Genomic DNA, 19,473 nt, shown 5'->3' on the forward strand with positions numbered 1-19,473 from the left:
GTATGTTGTAGGCTTTTGTCACAAGATCACTTTGTATGATACAATCAAATGACATTCAAAGCCAGTAACAAATACTTTTGAAGGTATTAATAGAACTAAATCAATGATCCCCAATCCTCGTATCATATTGAAATTACCTGATGAGTATTTTAGAACACAGATAATTGGTCCAACCCAAATTGAATAAATAAATTGAATAAATCCAAACATTTAAAAGATAATCACTGGAGAAAATGAAATATCAAAATGCTCATCAAGGTAGTTTTCATATAAAGAGTCTTTACGTAGTAATTCGAATCATTGAATTCGATTTTCTCTTCACTTATTTAAGAATACCAAAAACAGCCCACAAAAACATATCAACTTTTTAGTTAAATATTTATAGCAAATAAGACAAATTTCAGGACTGTTTGCTTAGTTATGGAATTTCTGCATTGTTAATATGAACACGAAAGTATCATTTTTTTTCCATTTTAAATCTATCCCTTCTTAGCTAGCCAGAGATACAGTTTCCACTACTTTGAGAAAGAAAGTTCTTGATTTGGGTTCAAATTGCAGCTGTGCTTCTTTCATGCATCCAATATGAAAAACAATAGCACGCCAGGCTTTCCTCTCTCTAACTCTCTGATAATCCAGAATCATTGCTCAAAAAAAAAAAAAAAAAAAAAAAAAACAGATCTATATGCCTCAAATCTTCAGGCATTCAGCCACTCAAAATTCTGCTGACTCTAAATTTCTACTTCAGTGACAATAAAATTTGAGGAGGCGGGCACACCACACACAGGCAGGTACACATCTCTAAACATACCGTGAAGCCTGGACTCTGCCTGGGTTATTGTACAGTTGACAACACCATGGGGACAGTAACCATTCTCAGTCCTGGCTCTGTACTTTATCTACCTCAGTTTAATAAATCTGTGGAGATCATTTCTATATATTTAACAATAAGTCTCTTCATGATGAAAACTCAGAAACATGCGAAACACACAGAGATGCTAAATGGAGTGAAGAGCATTGGCAATAATTTGGCACAGGTTGTGAGGAAAGAAAAAACTTGACTCTATAGATTCACGTAAATATAATTTAGCAGATGTCCCTCTGTAAATATAGTAACTTCTCATTTAGCCATCTGTGTGCTAACTTGCTGAGTCAAAACATGCATTTACAAAAGATTTTACTCCATTTAGAAGAAGCTATCCTTGTGCGGTTTCTGCATAGGTGATCTCTGGATTCCAGCTGTTTTTCATTCCATCAACACACAACTTGTGAAATGGGAGGATAAGCGGTCAAATTCAGATAGCTCGAAATGTCATACCTAAACAAGATCCTATAAAGCCTCTGTGTTTCTCCAATTCCTTTTTTCATGAACTATTTTTCTTAAATTATAGATTATTATAGATTCACATGCAGTTTAAGAAATAAGCTAGAAATATTATATACACTTTATGTTGTTTCCTCCAAAGATAACACTATGCAAGGCTTCCACAATATCAGTTTAACATCTATAATAAAAAATTACTTGTTATTAGATTATAGAGTTCAATTTATATGCCAGACCAGTTTCAGTTCAGCTCAGTCACTCAGTCATGTTCAACTCTTTGCAGCCCCTGGACTGCAGCATGCCATCCCCACCCACCCACCCCTGCCCTGTCCATCACCAGCTCCTGGAGCTTGCTCAGTCTCATGTCCATTGAGTCAGTGATGCCATCCAACTACCACATCCTCTGTCATCCCCTTCTCCTCCTGCCTTCAATCTTGCCCAGCATCAGGGTCTATTCCAATGAGTTGGTTCTTCACATCAGGTGGCCAAAGTATTGGAGTTTCAGCTTCAATATCAGTCCTTCCAATGAATATTCAGGACTGATTGCCTTTAGGATTGACTAGTTTGATCTTGCAGTTCAAGGGTCTCAAGAGTTTTCTCCAACACCACAGTTCAAAAGCATCAATTCTGTGGTGCTCAGCTTTCTTTATGGTCCAACTCCCACATCCATACATGACTAGTGGAAAAATTATAGCTTTGACTAGACAGACTTTGTCAGCAAGGTAATGTCCTCCTTTTTAATATCCTGTCTATGTGGGTTATAGCTTTTCTTCCAAGGAGCAAGAGTCTTTTAATTTCATGGATGCAGTCACTATCTGCAGTGGTTTTGGAGCCCAAGAAAATAAAGTCTCTCACTATTTCCATTGTTTACCCATCTATTTGCTATAAAGTGATGGGACTAGATGCCATGATCTCTGTTTTAGTTTTCTGAATGTTGAGTTTCAAGCCAACTTTTCACTCTCATCTTTCACTTTCATCAAAAGTCTCTTTAGTTCTTCTTCACTTTCTGCCATAAGGGTGGTGTCATCTGCATATCTGAGGTTATTGATATTTATCCTGGCAATCTTCATTGCAGCTTGTGTTTCATCCATTCCAGCATTTCTCATGATGTACTCTGCATATAGATTAAATAAGCAGAGTGACAATATGCAACCTTGACTTACTCCTTCCCAATTTGGAACCAGTCTGTTGCTCCATGTTCAGTTCTAAATGTTGCTTGTTGACCTGCATACAGATTTCTCAGGCAGCAGATAAGGTGACCTGGTATTTCATCATTGAAGAATTTTCCAGTTTGTTGTGATCCACACAGTCAAAGGCTTTGACGTACTCAATAACACAGAAGTAGATATTTTTCAGGAACTCTCTTGCTTTTCTGAGGATTCAGTGGATGTTGGCAATTTGATCACTGGTTCTTCTGCCTTTTCTAAATCCAGCTTCAACATTTGGAAGTTCGCTGTTCACGTACTGTTGAAGCCTTGCCTGGAGAATTTTGAGCATTACTTTGCTAGCATGTGAGATGAGTGCAATCATGTGGTAGTTTGCACATTCTTTGACATTGCCTTTTTTAGGGATTGGAATGAAGACTGACCTTTTCCAGTCCTATGCCCACTGCTCAGTTTTCCAAATTTGCTGGCATATTGAATGCAACACTTTCACAGCATCATCTTTTAGGATTTGAAATAGCTCAACTGGAATTCTATCACCACCAGGAGCTTTTGTTCATAGTGATGCTTCCTAAGGCCCACTTGACTTCACATTCCAGGAGGTCTGGCTCTAGGTGAGTGATCACACCATCATGATTATTTTTGTACAGTTCTTCTGTGTATTCTTGCCACCTCTTCTTAATATCTTCTGCTTCTGTTAGGTCCATACCATTTATGTCCTTTATCGAGCCCATCTTTGTATGAAATGTTCCCTTGGTATCTCTAATTTTCTTGAAGAGATCTCTAGTCTTTCCCATTCTGTTGTTTTCCTCTATTTCTTTGCATTCATCTCTGAGGAAGGCTTTTTCATCTCTCCTTGCTATTCTTTGGAAATCTGCATTCAGATGGATATATCTTTCCTTTTCTTTTTTGCCTTTAGCTTCTCTTCTTTTCTCAGCTATTTTGTAAGGATGTGACTTATAAAGACTTACAATTGTGGATTTGACTGATGATGGAAGTAAAGTCCGATGGTGTAAATAATGATATTGCATAGGAAGCTTGAATGTTAGGTCCATGAATGAAGGTAAATTGGAAGTGGTCAAACAGGAGATGGAAAGAGTGAACATCAACATTTTAAAAATCAGTGAACTAAAATGGACTGGAATGGGTGAATTTAATTCAAATTGCCATTATATCTATTACCGTGGGAAAGAATCCCTTAGAAGAAATGGAGTAGCCATCATAGTCAACCAAAAGTGTCCGAAATTCAGTACTTGGATGCAGTCTCAAAAACTACAGAATGATCTGTTTGTTTCCAAGGTAAACCATTCAATATCACAGTAATCCAAGTCTAGGCCCTGACCAGTAATGCTGAAGAAGCTGAAGTTGAATGAGTCTATGAAGACCTATGGGACCTCCTACAACTAACACCCCAAAAAGATGTCCTTTTCATTATAGGGGGCTGGAATGCAAAAGTAGGAAGCCAAGAGATACCTGGAGTAACAGGCCAATTTAGCCTTGGAGTATAAAATGAACCAGGTCAAAGGCTAACAGAGTTTTGCCAAGAGACTGCACTGGTCATAGCAAACACCCTCTTCCAACAACACAAGAGAAGACCTTACACATGGACATCACCAGATGGTCAATACTGATATTAGATTGATTATATTCTTTGCATCCAAAGATAGAGAAGCTCTATATAGTCGGCAAAAACAAGACCAGGAGCTGACTGGCTCAGATCATGAACTCCTTATTGCCAAATTCAGACTCAAATTGAAGAAAGTAGGGAAAACCACTTGACCATTCAGGTATAACCTAATTTAAATCCCTTACAATTATACAATGGAAGTAACAAATAGATTCGTGTGATTAGATCTGATAGACAGAGTGCCTGAAAAACTATGGATAGAGGTTCAAGACATTGCAAAGGAGGCCAGATCAGTTAATACAGAACAGTAATCAAACTTTATTCACTGATGTATAATGGCTGACAACAAAGTGACCTCTGCAACTCAGTCAATGTGTATAATAATCCTTCTTTATCCCCCAGAAACCTGCATCACAAAGAGGTAAGGAATGTGGTGGTTGTCAGATTTCTATTTCTTCAATAGTTAAGGTCTTGCAAATCTCCATAACCGATGACTAAAAATACCATTGGAATTAGGATGGCCTAACATTCAATCTCTTAAATGATCTCTTATGAATTCCAAAGCAATAAGTAATACATACATCTGTATTTCCAGTTTTTGGAGCATCAACTTGTGACAGTAAGTTTCTTTGGATACTTACAGTCAATATATTAAAAGTTATTTTATGTGATTTTTATAAATCTCAAAACTTCAAATTTCTAAGAGTCAAATAATTTTGAAAATGATATGTGAATAAATAAATGCAAACAAAATATAGGTACTTAGCTATAAAAGATGGAGAAGGAAATGGCAACCCACTCCAGTATTCTTGCCTGGAGAATCCCAGGGACAGGGGAGCCTGGTGGGCTGCCATCTATGGGGTTGCACAGATGGGACACGACTGAAGCGACTAAGCAGCAGCAGCTGCAGCTATAAAAGAATTGTGATACTAAACTATTTATTTATAATATGTATCATGGAATATTATTCAGTTAATTCAGAATGTACCTTACATTTTTAAAGCACATAAATTTGTTTTCCTGAGTTTTTCTCATTAATTACACATATTTTTATTTTTCCCACTGTGCTGCCATGAGAAAGAATAATAAATGTAAAATGTATATCAGTCAACTGTAGCTTCCTAAATACTCTGAGACCTAAAATAGACTAAAATTAAGACATGTGATTTCTTGGATATTTGTCATAATAGTTCTACAAGCCAGAAAAGTAAGGACTTAAATCTTGGTACTATCAATGAGACTGAAATGACTGACTAACTGTAGGGAGAATGCTTCGATCGCTGGAAGATTTCATCTGTCCCTGCCTTAGTTTTCTACAGCTAAATTACTGCAAACTTGATGACCTAACACCCACAAATGCACTTTCTTGTAGTTCTGTAGCTCAGAAATCTGAAACTAAAGGAATTCCTTTAATTCCTTTCTGAATGCTGGAGGTGAAAATCTGTTTCCTTGTCCTTTCCAGGTTTTTGAAGCTGCTCACATTCCTTGTTCATGGCCCTCTTCCTCCATCTTCAAAGCTATTAAATATGGAGTTGAGTTCTCAAATCATATCACTGTGATCTCTTCTGTAATCACATCATCTTCTATCCTTTCTGCCTGCTTCTCCACTTTTAAGGAACCTGGTGATTATCATACAGGGTAATTTTCCCATCTCAAGGTCCTTATTATCTGCAAAGACTTTTCTGCATGTAAGGTAACATATTTATAGGTTCTGGGGATTTAAACCAGAAATTTGGATCTCCTGCATTTGCAGGCAGATTCTTTGTGGACTGAGCCACCAGAGAAGCCCATTGAATGCATTACTCATTAATTAAACATTAGTTGAGTGTCCATTATAAGTAGAGAGCTTTAGGGGATTAAATAAATCTATGCTATAGTCTTTGTACAAAAGTAACTTCCAGTTCATTTAGGGAAAAAAGAGATTCCTTTCAGAGAATGGAAAATGATCCAGTAAATGTTTTCACCTTTAAAGCTGGAGTTATCCTTGACACTTTTCCTTATCTGTGCCAACTCCATCTATTCAATCAACAAGTCTTATTGATTTTACCTCCTAAATATGCCTTCAATCCTCTGCTGCTACGTCCTGACTTTACAATCTATGAGTTGCAAGGGACTAATGGCAGAAATACTGTCTCTCTTCTTTACAGACTGAATGCAGTGAGCTAAAAAACTGATTATTGATCAGGAGGGTTATAAATAGTGCCTAGGATAGGATGGCTGGAATAGGAATTAAAAGGAAGGCATGATTTCTGCCATAGAATTATATCACAATATATAGTATATTTGTGGGAAGCTACTGGCTCTTGTTTACTTGTTTCCTGTACAAAAATCATTAAAGTAAATTAATTATTTTCCAGAAAAGAAGTGTCCGTGTTAAATAATGCAAAAATTTAAAAGTGATTGTGGTCTTATCCTAGTTTAAGAAACAGAAAACATGCTACCAAGTTAATCTAACCAAGTAACTGTAAGCACATACAATTGATATTTAGTATTTCTAATTTTATGAGCTGGGAACAAGCCTCAGCAAACTAAAAGGTCATGCACAACAAACAGATAATCATTTTTTTAAGCAAGATGTTTTGGTCAGAATGGTGCTTTCCCAACAAATTTACATGCTGAAAACCTAACCACGGTATCTTGTATGTGATTGTACCTAGAAAGAGTTGTCCCTCTCCTGTGGGTCACTGCACAAGCCGTGTGGGTCTTGCCCAACCATAACCCAGCCCCTCCCACTTATTTCAATGTGGTTTCTTCTTTTTTATCCTATTTTTTTCTGCTGGCATTCAGGTCATTCTTAGAGATAGTTGTTCTACATGTAGTTGTCGTTTTGGTCTGTCTGTGGGAGGAGGCAAGCCCAAGGTCTTCCTACTCTGCCATCTTGTCCCCCCTTAATCAGAGCTTCTTTTATTATTATTATTTTTTGAATTATTATTATTATTTTTACTTTACAATATTGTATTGGTTTTGCCATACATCAACATGAATCTGCCACGGTTGTACACGTGTTCCCCATCCTGAACCCCCCTCCCACCTCCCTCCTCATACCATCTCTCTGGGTCATCCCAGTGCACCAGCCCCAAGCTTTCTGTACCCTGCATCGAACCTGGACTGCCGATTCATTTCTTATATGATATTATACTTGTTTTAATACCATTCTCCCAAATAATCCCCCCGCTCCCTCTTCCACAGAGTCCAAAAGACTGTTCTATACATCTGTGTCTCTTTTGCTGTCTCACATACAGGGTTGTCATTACCATCTTTCTAAATTCCATATATATATTCGTTAGTATACTGTATTGGTGTTTTTCTTTCTGGCTTACTTCACTCTGTATAATAGGCTCCAGTTTCATCCACCTCATTAGAACTGATTCAAATGTATTCTTTTTAATGGCTGAGTAATACTCCATTGTGTATATGTACCACAGCTTTCTTATCCATTCATCTGCTGATGGGCATCTAGGTTGCTTCCATGTCCTGGCTATTATAAACAGTGCTGCGATGAACATTGGGGTACACGTGTCTCTTTCAATTCTGGTTTCCTAGGTGTGTATGCCCAGCAGTGGGATGGCTGGGTCATATGGCAGTTCTATTTCCAGTTTTTTAAGGAATCTCCACACTGTTCTCCATAGTGGCTGTACTAGTTTGCATTCCCACCAACTTCTATTTTGAAAGGTGTTGAATGAGCAAGAGAAGATGTCTGTCTTATAAATAATTTTTTTTGTGTATGTCAAAGAATACACCAGCTTAGGCTTTGTATATCATTTACTTTACTCATTCTTTTTAGTCACTACTATATATAAAATTTCCAAGGTGGCTCAGTGATAAAGAATCCACCTACCAACGCAGGAGATGCAGGAGGTATGGGTTCAATATAGGTTGGGAAGATCCTCTGGGTAGGAAATGGCATCCCACTCCAGTATTCTTTCCTGGGAAATCTCATGGAGGATCCTTGTGGGCTACCGTGTATGGAGTCACAGAGTTGGACATGACTGAGCAACTGAGTAAGTGCATATATAAAAGTGCATGTATACCACAGGTAAATCTACTCAATACTCTGTAATGGGCTGTATGGGAAAAGAATAAGAAAAAGAGTGGATAGATGTATATGCATAACTGATTCCCTTTGCTGCATATCTGAAATTAACACAACAATGTAAGTCAACTACACTCCAGTAAAAATAAAATAATAAAAAAGGCCTATAACTGTGTCTCATTCAGTAGTAGTTTAAAAAATTATCTGTTGTACTAGTTTGGTAGGACTGCCATAAAAATTCCAGACTGAGTGGCCTAAACAACAGAATTTTAAATTTGTCTAATACTAGAGAATAGAAGTCTGAGATCAAGTTAATATTTTGTTCTGAGTCCTCTCTTCTTGGCCTGTTGCTGGCTATCTTATTCCTCTGTCTTCACATGATATTCCCTTTATCTGTATCAAATTTCCTTTTCTTTAAGGGTGCTAATCATCTTGGATGACAGACCACCCCAAGGATACTATTTTAACTTAATTTCTTCTTTAAAAGCTCTGTCACCAGGTTATTTTAACATTCAGATGTCATTACTATAAAAGAAGAAGAAAGAGTAATAAGGCAATTTCAGGTTATAGGTAATTTGATGGAATTATTCAGGGAAAAAGAGGTTCTTTAAAGAGTTTAATGAGCTTTCATTCTTTTGCTAATTGTTACTAACATTTATTCAGTACATATTATACTCCACATTGTCCTATGTACTTCACATTTGGTTTTAACAACAACCTGTGAGATAGATATTGCTACTACACCCATTTATAGACAAAGCTTTATTTAGCAAAGGCAGAGGAGCCAGAGATCAAATTGTCAACATCTGCTGGATCATAGAAAAAGCAAAGAAATTTAAAAAACAAATCTACTTTTGCTTCATTATGCTAAAACCTTTGACTGTGTGGATCACAAAAACCAAAAATTCTTCAAGAGATGAGAATACCAGACTACCTTACCTGCCACCTGAGAAACCTGTATGCAGGTCAAGAAGCAATAGTCAGAACCAGACATGGAACAATGGACTGTTTCAAAATTGGGGAAGGAGTATGACAAAGCTATACACTGTCACCCTGCTTATTTAACTTATATGCAGAGTACATCACGTGACATGTTGGGCTGGAAGACTCACACACTGAAATCAGAACTGCAGGGAGAAATACCAACAACTTCAAATATGCAGATGACACCACCTTAATGGCAGAAAGTGAAAAGAAACTAAAGAGCCTCTTGATGAGGGTGAAAGATGAGAGTGAAAAAGTTGGCTTAAAACTGAACATTCAAAAAACTAAGATCATGGCATCTGTTCCCATCACTTCAAGGCAAATAAATAGGGAAAAAGCAGAGACAATGACAAACTTTATTTTCTTGGGCTTCAAAATCACTACGGATGATAACTGCAGCCACAAAATTAAAAGATGATTGCTCCTTGGAAGAAAAGCTATGGCCAACCCAGGCAGTGTATTGGAAAGCAAAGACATCACTTTGCTGACAAATATCTCTATAGTCGAAGCTATGGTTTTCCAGTTGTCATGTACAGATGTGAGAAATGGACCATAAAGAAGTCTGAGTGCCTAAGAATTGAAGCTTTCGAACTGTGGTGCTGGAGAAAATTTTGAGAGTCCCTTGGACTTCTAGGAGATCAAATCAGTCAATCCTCAAGGAAATCAACCCTGAATATTCATTGGAAGGACTGATTCTGAAGCTGAAGCTCCAATACTTTGGCCACCTGATGCGAAGAGCTGACTCATTGGAAAAGACTCTGGTTCTGGGAAAGATTAGGGGAAAGAGTAGAAGGGGGCAGCAGAGGATGAGAAGGTTGGATGGCATCACCAACTCAATGGGTGTGAATCTGAGCAAACTCCAGGAGATAGTGAAGGAAGCCTGGTGTGTTGCAGTTTATAAAGTCACAAAGTGTTGGACATAGCTTAGTGACTGAGTGACAACCATAGATGAAGCCTTCATCTCCAGCTTAAATGTCCAAAAACAAAACCAAAGAATCTGCATTGGTCGTTTTGAACCATGTTCTTACACATTTAATTTGCCACTCAGATAGCAAGAACCATCAGTATAAACATGTTGTCAACAATTTATACTTTATACGGTCAACTTATATTCTCTTTGTCACCAAAAGTATCCAGCCAAATAGCCTCCACCTCCACTTGATATTTTCTGTTTTAGAAGCTATAGGCTGCCACAATGGCACCCCACTCCAGTACTCTTGCCTGGAAAATCCCATGGACGGAGGAGCCTGGTAGGCTGCAGTCCATGGGGTCGCTAAGAGTCGGGCACAACTGAGCGACTTCACTTTCACTTTTCCCTTTCATGCATTGGAGAAGGAAATGGCAACCCACTCCAGTGTTCTTGCCTGGAGAATCCCAGGGACGGGGGAGCCTGGTTGGCTGCCGTCTATGGGGTCACACAGAGTCGGACACGACTGAAGCAACTTAGCAGCAGCAGCAGCAGCCACTAACCCAGACTTACCTGGGTGCAAATGTTCCATCTTATAATCCTTGCTAGAGGTATCAAAATATATGAGAGATAGGCATTCAATTATTTTCAGTTATTTTATTTCTTTTGGGGCCTTGGGACAATAAAAATGAGTCTTATTTGGAAATTTTAAACATCTTGAAATTTGTGAATTAAAAGTAAAATGTCAGTTTAGCAAGATTTCACAACATTCATGTACACACGCACACCCACATAAACCTTGGAAATGATACACAATATCCATGACTAATTGTCTTCAATCAAAACAAATTTCAAACTTATGTTTTATCACAGAGGTTCTTTCTATAATGATGACACATGAGTGCATTAGAAAGATTGTATATCTCCATTTCTTTTTCTGGAGTTTTGTCTTACTCTTTTGACTCAAACATACTCCTCTGTCTCCTCACTTTGCCTCATTCTCCATATTTGTTTCTGTGAGCTATCTCTTTTATAAGTCAACTACCTCTCCCAGTCTTGATGGAATGACCTTATGCAGATGTCCTGTGGGACTCAGAAGTATAAACCCAGCCTGACCACCAGAGCCAGGCGCTCAAGGACTCTCCTTGTATGAGCTGTGGTTTACTCCAAGAACTTTCAATCACTAACTGGGGGATGTTATTTACTATTAAGCTAAAAGTAATCAGAGATTATTCATAATATCTCAGTATTTATTGCAAGCATAAAATGAAATGTTCAAACATTTGAATTTGAAAATCTTCCTATTGACAAAATTCAGTAGCTCAATAATGGAACATTGAAGAAATGACCTATTTTTCATTCTGAAAGCTTACAAACCTTCTGACATGCAAAGTAATTTTGAATGAATTCAACCTTTAAAACAAACAGTAAAAATGACAAGTCAATATGCAAACTAAATCCAGTATGTTTATTTTACTTTCCTGCCCACACTTACAATCTTTTGCTCTTTTTATATTTTTGGAGGGAATTACCTCAAGTTGATTTGCTTTGCTGAAGTAACGAACTGTTATATAAAACAATGTTATAAACAACTGCTAATTATACTGAAAATTTACTGGTAACACGTATTACAAGTTGTACATTGGGTACTTTTTTATCCTGGAAGAAGACCCTGAAATAAACTGACCTTTTTCATTTCACTGTTAATATCTTACTAACCCTTGCAAGTATCTGTAAAGTGAAAAGCCCAGCACCCTCACACCATGTGGTACATCAACTGTCTACCAAGGATTCTATGTGAATGGATGCCTTCCCGATGGTGAGAGGGTAGTGGGGCTTCCAGACAGGTTACCCTATTGTCCTCATGAAAATCAAATACCACGGGTATACTTTTTATGTACTGTAATTTTATCTATTCTTTATATACAAAGGAGTAAAATTTTGTTCACCTCCCTAAGAATAAAATTTTGCACCTTTAAGGGAAGATAGAGCTCCATTTTAGATACAGGACTTAGAGGGATGTCAAAGGTATTTAAACCAAGGCAAAAGCAGTAGTGTTTAAGTGGACTTAAACAAGAAGGATCCCTTCCCTGGTTTCTGAACTTTAGAGGGTCGTGGTTTAATTCTCCTCTGACCATGCATCTTCCCATGGTACAAGAAATCCAAGAGATTCAGGGATGTGGCATCCCATGCTTCACTTTTGAACAGCACTGAAGAAACAGATAACCACGATTCTCAGCCCAAATGGGCTTGGTCCTGCTTCTGGAACCTACCTGAGCTTCCTCCTCAGGTTTATGTCTGAACACACGGTTTCATGTACATCTCTGGGGCTAAGTGAAGCTTTACAAGGTTCTTTAGATAGAGTCTGGATGTGCAAACTAGGATTGCAAGCTAGGATACCTATATACATGTGAAAGAGGTCTTTTTGGTGCAGGACAGAGCATGCAGAAGTTAAATTAGTGGTCCACAGGCCAGAGCATGGCAGTTAGATTTCCTCTTGTGGTCATTTCTAATACAGATCTCTAAGTTCAAGAATTCTGAATTGAATGTAGTCTTCATGTATGTTATGAAAGATTACTTCTTAATATAGGAGAATAGGCTGTATTTTAATCAACAATTTGTTAGCCTACTTTATATGCTTCAAATATTGTGATAAATAGTGAAAAAGTAGTGAACTTATCTAACTTCAGAAAACACAAATTTCTAATCTTTATGCTGTCTCTTCTTTAAATTTACACATACACACACATACAAATGTTTTGATGAAAATAGCCAAGCAAGCACCAAATCTGGCATTCCTGTATTAAAGGGAAAAAAATCTCCTCCTCCAACTGTGTTTTATTCATCATCTGTTGGACAAGTCTTTGTAAATTGTAAGTGTTCACCATAAATGATGGAATAAAGGGACTCTGTAAAGTCCAAGAATAGAGTTCCAAGGACAGTATGCAAGGATGTACGAGGGAATCATTTTTTTTTTTTTTTTTTGAGCTCATCAGTGGTATCTTTGAGAATGGTGTCCTAAAATGGAGTCAATCTCAGATATTTCTAGGACTACTGACTATCCTGCAAACACTGAATTTTTCTGCATCATCACTATTTTAAGTGACTATTATTATTTTTCTCCATGCTTATCATGGTTTATTGTTTCTGAAACAGTGGCTGCACTGCTGGGGTGTGGCCTGTGCAGCTGTTGATGATGAATCAATTCAGTGATTTCCATTTACTAACTTGTGTTTGAAATATTATTTGTGAAATTTAGCAACCATATCTATGAAATTCCGTATTTTATCAGATGTCAGAAGTTTTTCTAGATATTCCATCACGTTGAAAATTCATCTTGCTCAAAACCTTGCAGTTTAAAAATTAGTACATGGCTACTCTGAAAAATGCTTCCAATTTCCAGCAAAACACAACTTTGAAAAATCAATATTACATAAGCTCTGTGGTTAGCAAGGATTTATGAAGAATTGAAAACAAACATAGCAAGAACAGCCAGGAGAATAAAACAGAAAGGACATTTAAGCAAAGGCAAATTTTCTTAATCAGTAGAGAGCTTCCAACCAAGAAAAAATAATATTTTCACTAAAAAGTTAATGTACCTCCACTTTGAAAAATGTTCTTTGATACCAAAGTTATATATGAATAGGAACCCATTGCCAAATCCTACAGAAGGAAATCATAAGCTTTCAGGAAGAAAGTATTAATACAGAAAATGCTCAGAAATGTTTCCTATTCCACTAAAAAGTCTTCTCTCTGATCATTTTTAATAGCTCTTCTATTATAAGACTGTGATTTTTATGAAGCTAAATGGAAAGGCTGCTTATATCTTGGTTTCTTAAAATTATTCTCAGTTCTATAGCAGGAGGTCAAAGTAGAATGTGTAATTACATTTCCACTTTTTCTTCCCCTAAAGTCTTGTCTCCAATATGCTGCTAATTCTAGGTCCCACCCATTTCATTATCAAGTTAAAACCTATTGGAATGATATGGGAATATAACTTTTTTCCCCATAAATCTCAGTCTTTGCAGCAGGAGATGTCTTTCAACTTTCTATATTATGTAATGATATACATTTTAAAGTTCATCTTCCCAAACCAACTCTTAATATTTTGGGCATGAGTATTTCTTGATATTTAATGTGCTAAGTCACTTCAGTTGTGTCTGACTCTTTGCAAGCCTATGGACTGTAGCTGTCCAGGCTCCTCTGTCCATGGGATTCTCCAGGCAAGACTACTGGATTGGGTAGCCATGCCCTTCTCCAGGGGATCTTCCCAACCCAGGGATCGAACCTGCATCTCCTGTGGCTTCTGCATTGTAGGCAGATTCCTTACCACTGGGCCACCAAAAACAAACAAACCAAAAGAGACATAATCAACAAATACCTGTCTGGTCTAACACAAACATCTGTAGGAGAAAGGGGGAAATGTAGCTGTTATTTAGATGGCCTGTTTATATTGTCATCAGAATCTGTAACTTTAGATAAATTTAAGATGATAGACATCTTTCTGTTGCATATTATGAAAATATTGACCAAGCAGAAAAGAAAACTACACATGTGGTGTAAATAGCAAAAATAATTTTGTTACCTAATTAACATTTAGGAAAACAGATAGTGCTAGAAACATGGCATAATCTCTAAAAAATTTCAAGTCTCTGAAAACTTCTGAGTTATATTATAGTAAAAGTGAAAAATCCATATAAACTCTAGATATTTTGGCTAATTTCCCCTGAATTAATCAATTTGGGAACTAAGTAATATGATTTTACAGCAATGCTAAATTGCTGGTGGATAGACATTACTCAAAAGATAATAGAGGAAATTGTTGTTCATTAAAACCTGACCTGCCTCTTGAGAAATCTGTATGCAGGTCAGGAAGCAAGAGTTAGAATTGGACATGGAACAACAGACTGGTTCCAAATAGGAAAAGGAGTACATCAAGGCTGTATATTGTCACCCTGCTTATTTAACTTACATGCAGAGTACATCATGAGAAATGCTGGACTGGAAGAAACACAAGCTGGAACCAAGATTGCCGGGAGAAATATCAATCACCTCAGATATGCAGATGACACCACCCTTATGGCAGAAAGTGAAGAGGAACTAAAAAGCCTCTTGATAAAAGTGAAAGTGGAGAGTGAAAAAGTTGGCTTAAAGCTCAACATTCAGAAAACGAAGATCATGGCATCCAGTCCCATCACTTCATGAGAAATAGATGGGGAAACAGTGGAAACAGTGTCAGACTTTATTTTTCTGGGCTCCAAAATCACTGCAGATGGCGACTGCAGCCATGAAATTAAAAGACTCTTACTCCTTGGAAGGAAAGTTTTGACCAACCTAGACAGCATATTCAAAAGTAGAGACATTACTTTGCCAACAAAGGTTCATCTAGTCAAGGCTATGGTTTTTCCTGTGGTCATGTATGGATGTGAGAGTTGGACTGTGAAGAAGGCTGAGCGCCGAAGAATTGATGCTTTTGAACTGTGGTGTTAGAGAAGACTCTTGAGAGTCCCTTGGACTGCAAGGAGATCCAACCAGTCCATTCTGAAGGAGATCAGCCCTGGGATTTCTTTGGAAGGAATGATGCTAAAGCTGAAACTCCAGTGCTTTGGCCACCTCATGTGAAGAGTTGACTCATTGGAAAAGACACTGATGCTGGGAGGGATTGGGGGCAGGAGAAGGGGATGACAGAGGATGAGATGGCTGGATGGCATCACTGACTCGGTGGATATTAGTCTGAGTGAACTCTGGGACTTGGTGATGGACAGGGAGGCCTGGCGTGCTGCGATTCATGGGGTCACAAAGAGTTGGACATGACTGAGCGACTGAACTGAACTGAACTGAACTGAACTTAAATGGTAGGTACTTGTAGTTTGTAACTTTACACCTGAGACTGTCATACACACACACGAATGGCAAAAGTCAGGTCTGCTAGGATCCACGGTGAAGAAAGAACTGTTAATGACCTTGTAACTTACTTTTATTTCCTTGTTCTTTGCCAGTGACACATTTCAACAAATCTTTAAACACATGGCGGTGTCACTTCTAAATGGCAAATGAAATAAATAAGAATAAATTCAGATGTGCTTGAACATGTAGCTTACTAAGAACTAAACTAATAACAATCCCCCTCTCAGAAATAAGGTCATATTAACATTACAATTCCAACTATGCTTATGTACATTAATGGCTGGATTCCAAATATAACGATAAACGAGATACTGTCCTTGCTTTTGAATTTATTGATTTATATATTCTAATGCAATCATTTGGTTATGTAAACAAAATATAGGGCACAGAATATTACCCCCAGATCATCACTATTTCATAGGCAAATTCCTGGTTGTGGGTTAGAGGGTGGTATTTGGGTCAAAACTATTGATACTTACATACCTACGCATCTATATATCTGCATACACATATACCCATATATATAAAGTTTTGACAGTAATGAATGTGACTATATGTTATACTGAGACACAGTTCATGTTTGTACCTGTATTTCTTCAGTTTACCCTCAGAAAACTGTTGAAAATTCTGAAAGAGATGGGAATTCCAGACCACCTGACCTGCCTCTTGAGAAACCTGTATGCAGGTCACGAAGCAAGAGTTAGAACTGGACATGGAACAACAGACTGGTTCCAAATTGGGAAAGGAGTACGTCAAGGCTGTATATTGTCACCGTGCTTATTTAACTTATATGCAGAGTACATCATGAGAAACGCTGGACTGGAAGAAACACAAGCTGGAATCAAGATTGCCGGGAGAAATATCAATCGATACCTCAGATATGCAGATGACACCACCCTTATGGCAGAAAGTGAAGAGGAACTAAAGAGCCTCTTGATGAAAGTGAAAGTGGAGAGTGAAAAAATTGGCTTAAAGCTCAATATTCAGAAAACGAAGATCATGGCATCCAGTCCCATCACTTCATGGGAAAAAGATGGGGAAACAGTTATCAGACCTTTATTTTTGGGGGCTCCAAAATCACTGCAGATGGCGACTGCAGCCATGAAATTAAAAGATGCTTACTCCTTGGAAGGAAAGTTATGACTAACCTAGACAACATATTAAAAAGCAGAGACATTACTTTGTTAGCAAAGGTCTGTCTATTAAAGGCTATGGTTTTTCCAGTAGTCATGTATGAATGTGAGAGTTGGACTATAAAGAAAGCTGAGCACCGAAGAATTGATGCTTTTGAACTGTGGTGTTGAAGAAGACTCTTGAGAGTCCTTTGGACTGCAAGGAGATCTAACCAGTCCATCCTAAAAGAGATCAGTCCTGGGTGTTCTTTGGAAGGACTGATGTTGAAGCTGAAACTCCAATACTTTGGCCACTGATGTGAAGAGCTGACTCATTTGAAAAGACCCTGATGCTGGGAAAGATTGAAGGCAGGAGGAGAAGGGGACGACAGAGGATGAGATGGCTGCATGCCATCTCTGACTCAATGGACGTGAGTCTGAGTGAACTCTGGGAGTTGGTGATGGACAGGGAGGCCTGGTTTGCTGCGGTTCATGGGGTTGCAAAGAGTCAGACATGACTGAGTGACTGAACTGAATTGAAATGACCCTCAGATATCTTCATGTCTAGTGTTTAGATTCTTGTGTCTAAATTTAAGAACTGAAACTATCCTAATGTCCCCTATCTTTAAATTTACTCGTATTCATTAAAGCAAGCACAAATATATAATGTTTACTATGTGCTCTAGGCACTTTAAACATATACAATCATTTAATATTTTAATAACCCCAAGAGATAGATCATGCTATTAGTCTTCATTTTTACAGATAAAGTCTCTTCTATTTTAGGATATTAGTTTCTTCATAATTCAATTAATTTATTCCTTCAACAACTATTTATTGAGAACCTGTACAAGACCAGGCATTGTACTGAGCAGTGAAGGCACAACAACAAGCATACATTCTCCTCCTTCACAGAGAGTACAGTCTAGTGGGAGAGAGGAAGACAAACCGAGAACCAAAGGATACTAAGATCTATTTAAATGTAAACAGAGAATGTAATAGAATCAGTCAAGGGACCTTCTAAAACAAACTCAGGACATTTGAGAAAACTTCAAGTTAAATCTGAAGGACCAAGTGCAAGTTAGAGGGAGAAACTGGTGTAAGAGGCCAAGGAGGTTCGGGTAGGTAACTCCAAAATATGTCACTTTGGCAGATTGATTATTTGGAATTGAAGTGACTTATGAAGCAGCCAATGCAAAACACTCTGACTCTCCTTTATCTCCCTGAAAGGAAGAAATAAATGTCCCGTGTGAAAGGTATCCTCCCTGTACCAGGAGGTAGAGAGACACACTTATCATTAGAAATAGAGAATTTAGAGCTGAGAAGACTATATACACAAAGTTTGTTTCTTCTTTAATAACATTGCCCCAAGTCCAAATTTCTTTGTTTTGTCAATTCAGCACAAATGTATCGTTTATTTGTCGAAAAGATATAAATGCTTTGATCATTTCTTTGAGTCTCATATTCTTACAGGGCTTCTGCATATATATAATTAAAAATTTCTTCTGTTAATCTGTATCATGGTAGTTTAATTATTAGGCCAGCCAAAGAACCTAGAAGGGAGGAATGAAAAAGTTTTCCTCCCCTTGCAAGGCAAAGGGTATGTATTCAGTGATGACTTAAGTGGCCATTCTAGGAAAAGGGGAAAAGTATGTACAGAGAGTGATTTAATTATTTTTAAACAAATTTTAACTTGTTGAAAGTTGTAATTCAGGTAAAATGTTTATTGCAAACTGTCATCTAGCTACCCAGGAAGCCTAGACAACTGCCTGGCAACAGCAACTCAAGAAGGCTTTCTTGTCAAGTACTTGTCCAGTTCACTCTAAATTACACAATGTGATGAAATTTATTTCTAAATGAAGGAATGGTAAATGCTAAGATGTTTCTCTTGATAAGTGAAGATATGCCCCCGAAATATAATTCCTGGGGAGAGAGGAAAAGTAAGAGGATCATTCTGGTAAAAGTTGAGAATTTAAAAACCATTGAATTGAGGAATTTGTAAATATTGTGCAAGTTAACTTTCTTATAGGTTCTTTTGGGCAACAAATTGTCTTCTCCAACTTGTTAATATTTTAGGGTCTAACTTGTTCAAGTAATGTCATTACAGTGCTTCTTTCCCGTATTGTCTTTTGCTACTGAAAGACCTGCAGTTATGTTACTATGTTACCACATATGGTATGTTAAATAGAAGACTTTTAATAATAATTTACATAAATTTTTGAGTTTATATTACTTTATGACCAGAATTATTTTTTTTTTCACACAGAGAACATGCAAACAGGAATGTATCCAGAAGTTTAGATACACTGGCTTTCTGTCTGTAGGTTTTTCCTTGTCCAATTCTGATACACCAATATCAGCACTAAGGACCTATTAGGAAACCAAAGCCAAAGGTCTTGCTGATCTCTTCTCTGGCTCT

Source organism: Bos grunniens, chromosome 29, assembly GCF_055505025.1.
Source record: "Bos grunniens cultivar Pamir isolate PY7600 chromosome 29, Bosgru_T2T1.0, whole genome shotgun sequence".
Lineage (NCBI taxonomy): Eukaryota > Metazoa > Chordata > Mammalia > Artiodactyla > Bovidae > Bos > Bos grunniens.